Below are 13,255 nucleotides of genomic sequence, written 5' to 3'. Positions count from 1 at the left end.
CTATTAAGCTTTACAACCTTTGATGAGCTGTCTTGGGAGTGTACAGGTGGTAAAATGAGTTACCACAGGGACCCCTTGCTCACTTGCCTTTGAAAAACTGCTGAAATGAAGTTACAAGTAAAATTTCATTAGTTTAAATGAAGAGCACAGAAAAGCCCAAGCCTAGTGCATTCAGGTCATTCCAAACTGGGTCAGGGAAGTTGGAAATCCCATGTTTTCTTTGGTCCTAAACTTGGAGTTACCCACAAGGCAATTCTCAAAGCTAGGGAATCTCCCTTCTGGAAAGGTGGATTTTAAGATAATGCTGTCTAGGGAATTCAGAATGCCTTTAGGTATTCTAGGAGTTTGGGGTTCAGGAACCTTCTCTTGGGGCATATACAATCAGTATATACCTCTCACTGCTATGTGTTTGAAATACAAATCAACTTTTGCTGTTCCTGGTGATCATAGGGACAAGGAGAGAGAAATGACTTTCCCTTCCTTGCTGCATTTTCCTGGAAGATACAAAAATAAAAGTAAAGACTCTGAAGATCAAGACATTAATTCCTGAGACTTTAAAATAGTAGGACAAAATTCCTTTGAGGGATGTGACTGAACTTCAGCTAATAACTGGGAGTACCCTCATCCCATTAATCTCATTTAGGGAAATGATTAGGAACTAATAAGGGCCCATACTCAATTATCTTAACAGGTCAGTTGGAGAATTTCTCCATTTGATCAAAATTACCCTGGCCCACTCCCTTGATATCTCCAATACTTAGCACAGTTCCTAGTACATAGTAGGCACTTAATAAATGCTTACTGAATGACCATCTACTTATGTCATTTTCATTTACACAAAAAATGGAAGTATTGTGTTTAGAATCAGAACTTAGGTTTGAATCTTGGCCCGTTAAATTAGCCATTAGACCTTAAGCAAAGTTGCTTAAATTCCCTGGACCCCTTTTATCTCCTCTTAAAAATAAGATGATTGAACTAGATAATCTTTAGAGCAAATTCCTCCTAACTCTAAAACTGTCTTCATATACTCTCTAGATCTCAATTTCCTAATCTGTTAAATAAAGGGGTAGGACTAGATTGCCTTTAAGATCCCATTGGGGGGGTGGCTAGGTGGCTAGGTGGCGCAGTGGATAAAGCACCGGCCCTGGAGTCAGGAGTACCTGGGTTCAAATCCGGTCTCAGACACTTAATAATTACCTAGCTGTGTGGCCTTGGGCAAGCCACTTAACCCCATTTGCCTTGCAAAAAACTAAAAAAAAATTATTCCAAAAAAAAGATCCCATTGGGTTATAAGGTCCATGAGGCATGAGACTGTCTTCTGCTTCTTTCTGTATCTCAGAGCTTACTATATAATAGATACTTATTAAATGTTTATATATTGATGAAGGTCCCTCACAACTCTATTATCTTTTGCTTTCATCTATTTCTGACATTCAATGATTATTAATGAAAGTTTTGTCCATGCTTGCCAATCAATACACTGAAGGTCTCCCTTGTTTTTGCCTGCCACTGTGAGAGTTCTAGTGAAGTAGTCTGGCTGTTCATCCCTTGTCATGTGGGCAGACCATCTTCTCTTTCAATCATATAATTCCTCAGTGACATCATTTCCTCTTACTCTTCTTTAGAGTACCTCATTGGTTTCATGTTGTAACCTGCTCATCCTCATCATATCCCTCTCCATGTGTGATATTCATTTTTAATTTTGGGGGGACTTGTTTTCCCCCCTTGCTGCCATATAGTGCCAGTAAGATGTTGGTATTAAAAAGATGGGTCTTTGCTTTCATGGAAAACTTAGGATCGTTAAAAGAGCTTTTCCAGTTCCTGAAGGCAATATAACCCACTCCCTTCCTCCTCTTCAACTCTCAGCCCAATTCTTGTCCATTTGTACTATCTTTACAAGTCTAAACATACTGACAGACAAGCCCAATAAATGTTGGTTGAATTCAATTGGAATGGATTGAATCGAATTGAATGTACAAGGCACTCTAGCCAGACAAGTCTGGATCCTCCTTCAAAATCATCTTGTCAAGTTAAACAGCTACCAAAATAGGTTAACTACACAACAAAATTGACTGAGAGAAGAGACAAAGGACTTGGATTTTCAAAAGACTCGCCCCAAAACCCAACTGTCACTGTAATGTCAAAAGCAGGACCTCAATGGTTTGGCAGACCTCCAGGGATAAAGGCAGAGCTCTAGGCAGCCTTGAAACTTTGGTGAAAACTTGACGCCACAGTCATTTTCTATTATATTTGAATCTTTTGGGACAAGTGGTAGGAGCTCTCTTTAGAACCTAGCTCTCTGGAACAGGATAAAAGAAAGACAAGAATTCAGCTTCCTGGCTTGATTGTCCAAATTTTTCTCCCGAAAAAGCTAAGGCTTCAGCACATTTGGGAATCCCTGCATGGCTGGTTGAGAGTTTTGCCTGATTAAGTCCAGGTTCAATGCCTAGTTTTCCGATTTTTATTTCAGCGGCTGCGATTCAACCAAAAAGGGGGGCTTGTTCATTACAAAGGCAGGTTTTCTGGTTTCCTCCCCCTCTGGCTTTCTTTTATGTTTTGAAGTCTTGCTGTTCCTTTGACTTTCTGGTTTCTATCTGCTGAGAATGCAAAACCCCAGGAGCACTGCCCACTTTAAATCAAGTTTCTAAAAAAAAATGGAGAGAGACAGAGAGACAGAGAGAGAGAGAGAGAGAGAGAGAGAGAGAGAGAGAGAGAGACAGACAGACAGACAGACAGACAGACAGACAGACAGACAGACAGAGATTTGGGACATTTCTTGCCCTAGAACCTACTGTTCAAATTGTTAATGACATGTCCATGAAACTGCAATGAAAAAACAATCATTCTTCAGAAAGGCCGTCCTCCCCTGAAGCACCCTCATCATCCCTTTGTGCACCTCAGACCTTTTAGGAGGTATAACCTCAAGCCCTATGACAGGGGAATTTTTTTTTATTATGTTATTTGTAAGCAGTCACAGACAAATGTTAACCTGCATTGCAGCAGCCTAAAGGCAACTGTTAAAATATCTACAAGTGTAGTCAGGACATCTAGAATTCTGACAGATTAGAATTTTGACACTGTACCTCTTGTTCCCCCAAATCAGTATTGATACCTTTCTCTTTTCAATTTCACTTGAGAAAAGTAGAAGGGGAAATGTGAGGTTTACAATATATTTTGAATGTCTATGTTTATTAACTTAGGGAAAAGAATTTTTTCTGTCCCTGACCTCTTATTCCCCCCCCCCCCCAGGATAATGCCCCACTTACTTGTGTAATTCATGGTATCATGTTCCCAAGTTTGAACCTTCATAGACCATATTTGATCATAGATTTCAGGCCTAAATTCAAGGTCAACATTTCTGCAGCTGGCTATAGTTTCACCCATAATTTACTCTGGGAAAATTACTACATATAGATTATATGTAGATTGTATCTCAGTCTCCATAAATATAGCACTTTTCCTGGGTATAGACACCCTTTATTTTATCTCACAGAAAATGGCAAGGACTGGCAAGGACCATTAACAATACTGAAAGTGCAAAAAAAGACTCTCAATAACCTATAAACCACTGACAATTATTTTCCCCTTTCCATTGGGACTTACTTTCACATGGTTAAAAGTTATGTCAAACCAGAGATACACCATGGTTTGTATTTTCCTCAGAAAGAAACCAGACTTCAGATTGTAGTGAAGCCATTGCAATGAAGCCATTCTAAGACAGTTCACAGTGAACTTTGTACCCTATAGAATCTTTACTCAGTACCTGTTCTTTGGATGCATAGCATCATCCTGTAGTTTAGATTTCTTTTCAGAAGGGATGCATTTCCACAGAGCTTCTAGATAAACAACTCACCCCACCCACTCTTCCCAACTCCTATAATAGCAGGAGGCTAGGGAGGAATAAAGGGTTAGATTCCTTGCTTCCTCATATATGACTTTAGTCCCTTACTGTTTTTCCACTTTCAGGACCATAATAAACCAGTTCTGTCAAATTCAAATAAAAATAGGGGACACTAATCCATGCATAAAGATCCCTGTGGGCCATATATTGATTTGGTTTTAAAATGTGATATTATGCATATTTTATTGCATTTTTATTATTTCCCAATTACATTTAAATCTGGTTCAGACTGTGCTTGAGAGTATTGTGGGCCGCATGAAGTCTAGACTTGGATATGTATTTAACATTTCTAATATACACTATCCTATTCTTTCTCTTTCCAAGACAGATACTGCTTATGAGGCAAAATCCATGGATGACAAAAAGAAAAATCTTCCTTCTTTGGCTAGATGACTAAATTTCAGAAAAAAAATACCTCCTAGAAAATCCTTCCTCTAGTTAGGAATTGGGCAATGAAAAATGAAATTGTCCTTGAATTCCCTTTCAGAGAACATGGATAGCAAATGTGACTATTATGTGCTTTTCCAGGGTACTCTAACAACTGTTCCAGATACTACCATCTTTTGGGTTGGAAAAGTTCACTTTCAGTCTCAGGATTTGTGACTTGGAAACAAAAAAGGAAAAAAGGAAGATAAAAAATGGTCAGGAACTTTATGAATCATGGATTTAAGGATATTCAGCTTCTGCATACTTCTACTCCATTCCAGCTATTCTTTCTGAACTAATGAGAGTTCTTTTATGTGATTGTTTGTTTTTAAATATTTGTTTATGATATGCTGAAAGTTGAGAACAATGTGGTGTACAAATAGGACTCTATTTGCAATTGAAGAGCTAGTTATGCCAGTTACTATCTGTGTGATCTTCCACCCTCCTCCCATTAGATGATTCAGGTCTCAGTTTTCTCATCTGTAAAATGAGAAGGTGTTAAAGTCCCTTCTAACTCTAAATCTGTGATATAACAAATAAGGTCAAAATGTTAGAAAAATGGGGTAGGTGTACAATACTGTGACAATCAAAGAAAGTGAGAAAATTTGTAACCATAAGGCTGTCTTTTAATGGTGGTCCAAAGCAAATGGTTTAGTTCTTTCCTTGTTGCTTAGATTGACTCACTTTTTTATGTTAAAGATATTTTTAAAGGATATGAACAAGTAGTTTTCAGACAAATCATATCTACCTATTGTCCTATGAAAAACTGTTTTAAATCACTATTGATTAGACAAATGCAAATTAGAACAACTCTGAGGAACCACCTCACACCTATCAGATTGGTTGATATGATAAAAAAGTAAATGTAGGATGTTGGAGGGGATGTGATAAAACTGTGATACTAATGCTCTGTAGATGGAGTTGTGAACTGATCCAGTCATATCAGAGAGCAATTTGGAACTATGCCTAAAGAGCATTCCCTTTCATCCAGCAATGCCTCTGTGCTAATGTATGTCCCCCCCAAAAGAGGAAAAAGACATATTTGTACAAAGATATTTATAGCAGTTCTTTTTGTGGTCGCTAAGAATTGGAAATCAAAGGGAATGGCTAAACAAGCTGTGCTATATAATTGTATTGAGCTATAAGAAATGATTTCAGAATCATCAGGATGATTTCAGAAAAACCTAGAAAGACTTAACATAAACTGATACATAGTGAAATAAATAGAACCAGGAGAAAATTATACAAAGAAATAGGAATATTGTTTGATAAAGAATTGTGAATGACTTAATCATTTTCAGCAAAACATTTATCTAAGACAATTCCAAAGGACTAATAATGAAGCAAATTATCCTTCTTCAGAGGAAGAAATGTTATTGATTGAAACTGAAGCATACCATTTTTTCACTTTCTTTCTTCCATTTTCTCTTATTCAAGTCTTCTCCCACAAAATGATTAATATGAAAATGTTTTGTATAATTGCACATGAATAATCTGTATCTGATTGCTTGTCATCTCAGGAAGGAGGGGGTAAGAAGAAGGTAAGAAAGGAGAGAGAGATAAATTTGGAACTCAAAACCACAAATAAAAACATTAATAAGATATTTTTCCAATTAACAAGCAATTTTTTTTATTTTTCTCTTCCTCTCCTATCCTCCAGTCCCCTCCCAAAAAAAGAAAAAAGAAAAGAAAAAAATCTTTGTAACAAACATGCATATGTCAAGGAAAACAAAATCCCACACTAAATTATCTTATTTCAAATTGGAACCTAGGTATCTCTGTCTACTTGCTCTTTCTCAATAATCAGTGAAGGTAGCAAGTTCTTTAGCAATTTCTAAAGCAAGACTTTAACCTCTTTCAAGTAAATAGCAGCTTTAATTTAAAGGACACACTACTTGCCTCTGGCTAGTCATAGAAGAGGGGGAGAGCAAGTTAGCACTTGATTGTCAAGTTGCCTCTTGCCTTCCTTATTCATCTCCTTTAAGCCAAAGTTGCAAGGGTATCTGATTTCCTATTGCCCTTCCAATACTGTGATTATGTCAGAACAAATTGGGGTTACGGCAGCTGTCTAGTATTTATCCCCCAGGAATGAAGTTGTTTGAGAACCAAAGCTGTGCTCTTCCCTTGAATAGCCCTAATTAGTCCTATGGCCAACTCAGATCACGGACCTTTTTGGAGTTATAGCAGCATTTTATTCACCTTGAACCCCACAATAGAAGGCTATTTTCCATTATGTTATTTATAAACAGTCACAGACAAAAGTGAACACAAGTTCCAGGAGTCTGTTGGCACTGAAAAGAAAAGAAGGCCTAAATATAGATATTCCTTCAATGTCTTGCAAATAATCTCCCCATCCTAACTTTCTCTCCAAACGTCAAGGCAGGGCAGCCACTGAACAGTCTCATTACAGTCTTTTGCTTTAAACAGCACTTTTCAGGAACTTTTGTGGAAGGGAGAATGACAATTTTGGAAGATTTAGATTACAATCCATATGCCAAGGAATCAGGAAAAGTTGAGAAGAAATGTGTGAATAAATAAAGAGTTGTGCTTGGCTCCTCCTTTTTTCCATATTCTTTTCTTGACCGCCATTCCTTCAACAATCCTTCTTTGACATTGCATTATCTCAATAGAACTGTCCCTATGATTTAGTGGTCTCTTCTGTGCAGTGGTCAGTGGCAGAAAGAATGTTGAACTTGGAGTCAGGAAATTCTGGATTTGACTCCTGCCTATTAGCTGTGTGGTCAAGGAAAAAACCACTTAAAATAAACTAGTTTCCACTTTCATAAAATAGGGATAAGAATATCAGTGTCAATAATACCAATACCTAACTTGCTTGATTGAAACTAAAATAAGAGAATATATAGAGAAGACTTTAGGAGCTTTGCAAAGCTATGCTTTGAAGGAAGCTCAGGATTCTATATGAATGTCAAATATAATTAAATCAGCTATAGATGAAGGGAGCAGGGGTGTCAGGGTGAACAGCCCTAAATCCTTTTCTTTAAGGGAACTCTGCTCTGCCCAGTTAAAAAGTGCCACTTAGAGACCAGTCTGTGAAAATCTTCTTGTAGAAACCAGAGCCACCTCCTTATTATAATCTGTATCTCAGATAGAACTGGAACAGAATGCCCAAATAGTCCCTTATGATTTGAAGCACTGATGATCTTTACAGAAGAAATGAGGAAAGTAAGATTGGCTTTATAAGTTGTTCTCTCCCCCCCCCCCCCCCACAGTGGTAGTTTGATTAAGCTAGAGGGAATGTCTGACCCTGACATCTTGACATTTTCCCAGGAAAAGACCATATTTACCTGTGTAAGCTTTTCTGCAAAAAAGAGTTTTCTGTCCATGGCTCCATGCCAAAGCTAAAAGTGCAATATCCATAATGAGGAAACTGAGCTGGTAACATTGCCTTCTAATTGAAAGGAATTATGCTAGTCTCCAAGGATATAGTAAAGTTAACTACAGCCAGCCCTCAAGGTGCTTACCTTCTACTGGAACAGGATTTTGGGGGAGAAAAGAATTTAATATGCACAAATAAATATGTATAAATAATATGAAATTATAAAGTAATTTAAAGATAGAATGTTAAATTCTGGTGGTGGGGGTGGAATATGGAAACAGGAAAGCACCTCTGCAGGAGATTGAATCTGAGCTAGACTTGGAAGGAAGTTAGAGATTCTATGTAGTCTGAGTAAAGAGTGCATTCCAGACAGTGGGGACCAACTATGTAAAGGCATAGAAGCAAGGGTGGAGAAAAGTTAGTTTGACTAGAATGGAGAATGAATGAATTGGAATAAATTTTTAAAATAAATTATTTTTACAATTATATGTTATGATAAATTTTTGTTGAATTATAAATATTTTATTTATCTTGAGTTTTACAATTTTCCCCCATCTTACTTCCCTTCCCCACCCCCCCATTATGATAATTTCCAACAGTTATTTTTGTAAAGTTTTCTCTCTCCCATCCTCTCCCACCCTACCCTAGGACAGCAAGTAATCTGATAGACGTTATACACATACAATCATGTTACATATACTTCCATATTAGTTATGCTGTGAAGGAATAATCAGAACAAAATAAAGAAAAACCTTAGAAGGAAAAAACAAATTTTAAAAAGTTTTGATTTGGATTCCATAGTTCTTTCTCTAACTTTAGATGGCATTTTCCATCAGAGGTGAAAAAGAATATTATTAAATACTTTCTAGTCTTAACTGGAAATGTATATACTGGCTAGATTGTGGAGGATTTTAAGTGCAGATTGAGGATTTTCTATTTTATTTAGAGTCAGTAGAGGACCAGTGAAGATTTTTGTGGGGTACCGTCGATCTGTGTTACAACAACAATAAGATAATAATTTTTATTAGGAAAGATATAGTAGAAAGATGAGTTACAGACAGGATGTTGGAAGCAAGGAAACCTATTTATAAAGCTATAGCAATAGCTGATTCCTGGTCAGATCACACTTGTTTCGTTCTAGTATCACATTTTAGTAAAGACATTGACAAGGCAGAGGACACTTAGAAGAGTGTGTTATTATTTTTTTTTCAATTCATTAATCTTTTTGCATCTAATTGGAATGGCCTTGAATATATAATTTGTTTTAGGTTAAACTGTCATTTTTTATTATATTGGCTTTGCCTACCCATGAAAAATTACTTAAATCCAATTATTTAAATCTAATTTTATTTGATAAAAAGTTTTTTAAAAATTTTTTTCATATTCTTCCTGGGCTTATTTTGTACATATACTCTCAGGTATTTTATAATGTCTAGAGTTATTTTAAATGAGTTATCTCTATCTCTTCTTTCAGGGTTTTGAATGTGACATATAGGAATATCAATGATATGTGTATATTTACTTTATATCCTGCTACTTTGCTAAAATTATAGTTTCAACTAACTTTGGTTGTGTCTTTGGAATTTTCCAAGTATATCATCATGTCATTTGCAAAAGAAGATAGTTTTATTACCTCATTTTTCATTCTGATTCCTTTTATTTCTTTTCCTTCTATCCTACTATTGCTAGTATTTCCAATGAAATATTGAATAATATCGATTACAGTGGGCATACTAGTTTCTCACTTCATCAAACTGAATTAGAAAAAATCAATAAAAAAATTCATTTGGAAGAACAAAAAGTCAAGAATTTCAAAAGAATTAATAAAAATGTAAATGAAGGTGGTTTAGCAATATCAGATCTTAAACTATAAGGCTGCAATTATCAAAACTATCTGCTACTGGCTGAGAAATAGAAAGGTAGATCAGTAAAACAGAATAGACATACAACTTACTGCCACAAATAAATATAGTTGTCTTGTATTTGACAAGTTTAGAGACTATAATTTGGGGGATAAGAATTAATTATTTGTTAAAAATTGTTTGGAAAAATGGAAAGCAGACTGGCATAGATCAATATCTTGTACCATTTAATGATAAGGTCAAGATGAATATATGACCTAGATATAAAGAGAGAGATATTATAAGAAAATTTGAGAAACTAGGAATTTATTACTTATCAGAATTATGACTAAGTGAATAATTTATGAATAAACAAGAGATGGCAGTGTGAAATGTGAAATGGATAATATGGTTACCTTAAATAAAAAAATGATTTGTAAAAATAAAGTAATTGTAGCCAAAATCAAAACATATATTTTCTGAAAATCGAGAAAAACTTTATAGACAGATTCTCAGATAAAGATCTCATATTTCAGATATAAAGAACTCCATCAAAGCTGTAAAATATGAGTCATTCCCCAATTGATAACTGGTCAAAAGATATGAACGTGTGACTTTCTCACAAAGAAATAAAAAAAAAATTTAGAGTCATATGAAAAATTGTCCTAAAACATTATTGATTAGAGATGCACAAATTAAAACATTTTAAACCTATTGCTAAAATGATTGAAGGGGAAAGAAACAAATGTTAGAGGGAAGGTGGAAAAACTGTAATGCTAATTCATTGTTCATGGAGTTGTGAACTTCACCAAGCATTATGGAGAACAATCTGGAATTATGTCTGAGGAATTATTACACTATCTATTCCTTTTGACTCCACAAAACCACTAATAGGTTCAAGATGATTAGGAAAAACTAATTCCAGAAAATTTATAGAAACTCTTTTTTTGGTGGCAAAGAACTGGAAATTGTAGGGATGCCCATCAATTGGGGATTATCTGAACAAGTAGTGATTTATGATCATGATGGAATACTACTGTGAAATAAGAAATGATGAACTTGATGCTTGATGATCTTAGAAAAATATGGAAGGACTTTTTACGTGGTAACAATATGGCTTTTAAAGAAACAACTGATGAGTGACTAAGATATTTTGATTATTATAAATTCCTAAAATATCTACAAAGGATATATAAAGGAAATTGCTATCTGAATCAAGAGTAAAAACTGATGAAATTAAGTCTTATAGAATAGTTTTATACATCTAAATATGCACACACACATATATATGTATGTATATGCATATATATGTGCATATATCTATATTTATATATATATACATACATCCATGAGAGGAAGGTAGAGAATAAAAAAGTTTATAAAAGGAGGTATATAGAGGAAAGGAGAGTGGAAAAAATACATAGGCCAGGAAAGACAAGTGAAGAATACATTACTCAGTTTAGAAGGTAATAAATAAGCTTTAAAACAAAATTTTTAAAAGTACTTGACAGGAGATCTGGATTTTAGCACCCACCATGGTTCACTACCTGTAATGTGTACACTCCAACAAATCTCATTCTGATTTTTTGATCACCATCAGTAAAATAGGAATGGGTAGGGAGGAGAAGGTGTGAACTGGATGGTCACCAAGACCTATTATAACTGTGATATTTTATCCTTATATTTTTACTATGGTATTGATAGAATAGTTAAGGGATTTGAAACAATTTCATATGAATATCAATTGAAAGCATTTTAGGGTCATTTTATTGGAAAAGAGAAGAATTTGGGAGATATGCTTGAATTATAAAATAATCTTTGCAAAATTTGAAGGACTGTCAAATGGAAGAAAGATTAGATTTGTTTTGCTTGGTCGTAGAGAATAGAACTGGGACCACTAAGTCATAGGGAAGCTCCAAAGAAGGAAAAACCTTTTAATAACTAGAATTGTGCAAAGAGACAAAGAGGAAGTAGAAAATTCTGTCCCTGAAGACCTTTGAATGGTACAGTGAGTAGAGGATTGGATCTGGAGTCCAAGGACTTGGGTTAAAATTCTAACTTTGCCACTTAGTAGTCTCTCTTAGCTTCAGTTTCCTTAGCTATAAAATTTTACTAGATGATTCTTCTAATTTCAAATCTATTTTCTTCTGATCCTGAGAGGTGACAGTAGGGATATTTCAGATGTAATTTATGATCTTAATTATCATTTACAATACACAATTTCAGATGTCCCTTCTATATATTATATGGGATGGGGCAGGAGAAGAATATGTAGGTAGGGTGCAGTTATTTGTGGATTCAATACTCTAATCAAACAACATGCTCTTGCCTCATATCTTGGGTCAGACCATCTATAAAGATGAAAATGCCCCCCCCAAGCTTATTCTATAGAAAAAGTAAAAAAGTCTAGGGAAGTGATGAATTGAGTAGTGGGAAGTAGTGAGAAGGTTTGTTTCAGTAGAAGGCAGGAAAATGTTAAGAATGTAAGGAGTCTCCCTTTGCATCTGAACCTGACTTTGATAAGTTTACTATTATGATGAATAAACACTGGGAAATGGTCCTGATTCCCATACAATCCAGTCAATGAAACAAGTGGGATAGAAGTACCTTCCAGAAATAGAATAATGATTGAATAAAAGCCAGGAAACATCTTATATCTTGACTTCCACTCACTGAACACTGACCCTTTGGAAAATTTGACCAAAAGTGAATCATACTTGAGAAAATATCTTTGAACTTCTTGTTCAAAGGTCTGAACACAATCATCTGACCAGATGAGTTTTAAATTCCTGGATTTTGTTTGAGTATTGCCTGAAGAGGGCAGGATGTTTAAAATTAAATACTTGAACTATATATCCTTAAATTCTTGAGTTGGCTTGTATGAGGACCAAATAAGGTCTGAGCTGCTGTAGCTGGGAGGAACATAAGCCATTTGTGCTGTTATGTGTTTATTTTAATATGGTTGATTTTTAAACTATTTTGTTTCTATGATCATGAGTAGAGTTGCAGTTAATCAATGTTTCTATGTCTGATTCCATTATCCTATACTCAAATTATTAGAGATCATTAAAATTTAACAGGAAAAAAGGTGGAAATTTCTTAGTGAATTGAAATACCACAAAAAAATTCTACTGGAAAAATCCATATATAACCATATACATTAGCTAATGAGTGGACTACTGGCAACTACAAAAGGAGCTAGGAATAGAGCTACTTAGCTCTCTGAGAACTCTATAGAATGCCAATTATTTTCTTTGAGTGACCTCTCATATTAGGTAAAATATATCACCATTCTTGTGAACATTGATCACCTAAATGAACAAGATCAGGCAACTGGGCAGCAACATTCCCTGATGGTTAAGTATACGATTCTAGGTACTGAATCATTAAGCCAATCTCTTGCCTGCTAGATGGCTTTGATAATGTGAGAAACTATATTAAGGACATCAGAAATCAAAGAGGAAATACAAAGCCAATGCTATCCTTAAGGGATGCTAGGCACAGAACAAATTATGTCTTCCTTCCAGTCCTTCCCCTCCACCATCATGTCCATTTTTATAACCAGGTGAGTTTAAGTTAAAGTTAGTATTCAATATAAATTACAATAGATTTTATATGCTTGTAAGAGTGAGAACTATGTTATGTATGGAAATATGAGAAAGGTAGAAATGAAATACAGATTCTTCTTTTTAGAATTGATAGTAACCAGCTTTCTCTTCCTCCTTTGCCCCCTGACTTGTTGCCTTCAGA

The 13,255-nt window shown here is 35.2% G+C and overlaps 1 protein-coding gene across 1 annotated transcript in view; it reads left to right on the top strand.

The window, feature by feature from the left end:
• SHISA9 (shisa family member 9) overlaps positions 1-13,255 on the top strand; it is a 467,598-nt gene that overhangs the window by 437,786 nt on the left and 16,557 nt on the right. The gene's annotated exons all lie outside the window — the stretch shown is intronic.

This window comes from Macrotis lagotis, chromosome 8 (genome assembly GCF_037893015.1).
Source record: "Macrotis lagotis isolate mMagLag1 chromosome 8, bilby.v1.9.chrom.fasta, whole genome shotgun sequence".
In the NCBI taxonomy this organism is placed as follows: Eukaryota; Metazoa; Chordata; class Mammalia; order Peramelemorphia; family Peramelidae; genus Macrotis; species Macrotis lagotis.
The sequence above is the reverse complement of the archived record's forward strand: the minus strand, read 5'-3'. Positions and strand labels throughout refer to the sequence as shown.